The sequence below is a fragment of the Penaeus monodon genome, chromosome 31 (genome assembly GCF_015228065.2).
Source record: "Penaeus monodon isolate SGIC_2016 chromosome 31, NSTDA_Pmon_1, whole genome shotgun sequence".
Lineage (NCBI taxonomy): Eukaryota > Metazoa > Arthropoda > Malacostraca > Decapoda > Penaeidae > Penaeus > Penaeus monodon.
In genome coordinates this window covers 28,111,042-28,111,825 of record NC_051416.1, presented here as the reverse complement: position 1 = coordinate 28,111,825, position 784 = coordinate 28,111,042, and the positions used below count along the sequence as shown (strand labels likewise).

The 784-nt window shown below is 26.9% G+C and overlaps 1 protein-coding gene across 1 annotated transcript in view; it reads right to left on the bottom strand.

Annotated features, from left to right (window-relative positions):
* The window catches only part of LOC119593140 (synaptotagmin-15-like), a gene marked incomplete in the record, with an annotated part of 14,197 nt that overhangs the window by 11,469 nt on the left and 1,944 nt on the right, over positions 1-784 (bottom strand).

Below are 784 nucleotides of genomic sequence, written 5' to 3'. Positions count from 1 at the left end.
ACAATTTATCTGTCTATCATAAATCAATGAGCAAATAAAAGGCTAACTAGATGAATAAATTGGCAGGTAGATGTAGATGCATCAATATCATAACGAAATAATATTAATAGCAAGCTATCCAACTCAGTACATTATGGATAAAAATTGGTTCTCGAGACATCAATAATACTTCATAAAAGTGATATTAACTTCAACAAATCAAAATTAACTTCAACAAATCAATATTAACTTCAACAAATCAATATCAACTTCAACAAATCAATATTAACTTCGGTAAATCAATATTAACTTCAGTAAATCAATATTAACTTCAAAAAATCAATATGAACTTCAACAAATCAATATTAACTTAAACAATTTGATTTTAATTTAACAAAAAAACATTGTGAACTTCATAAGAGTCCTCATTAAATTCATGAAATTAACATTAACTTCATAAAAGCAATACCAACTTCATGAAATGAATAGGTAACTTCAATAAATAAATACCAATTCTATGATATACTAACTTCTTAAACTCGTTAATTCCGTACAATCATATCAGATTCCTATAATCAACTTTCAACTTCATAAAATCAACATCAGCTTCATAAAGTCAATACCAACTTCATTAAATAAAAATTCAATATTAACTTCATAATTATAACGTTAAAAAGCGATACATCGACGAACTTTGATGAAATACCGAGCTAATTCCCTCGTTAATCATTCGAGGAAAATCACGTCACATCGATCACTCAATGAATTATATTACACTTTATTGAGAGCATCGCTATGGAGACGC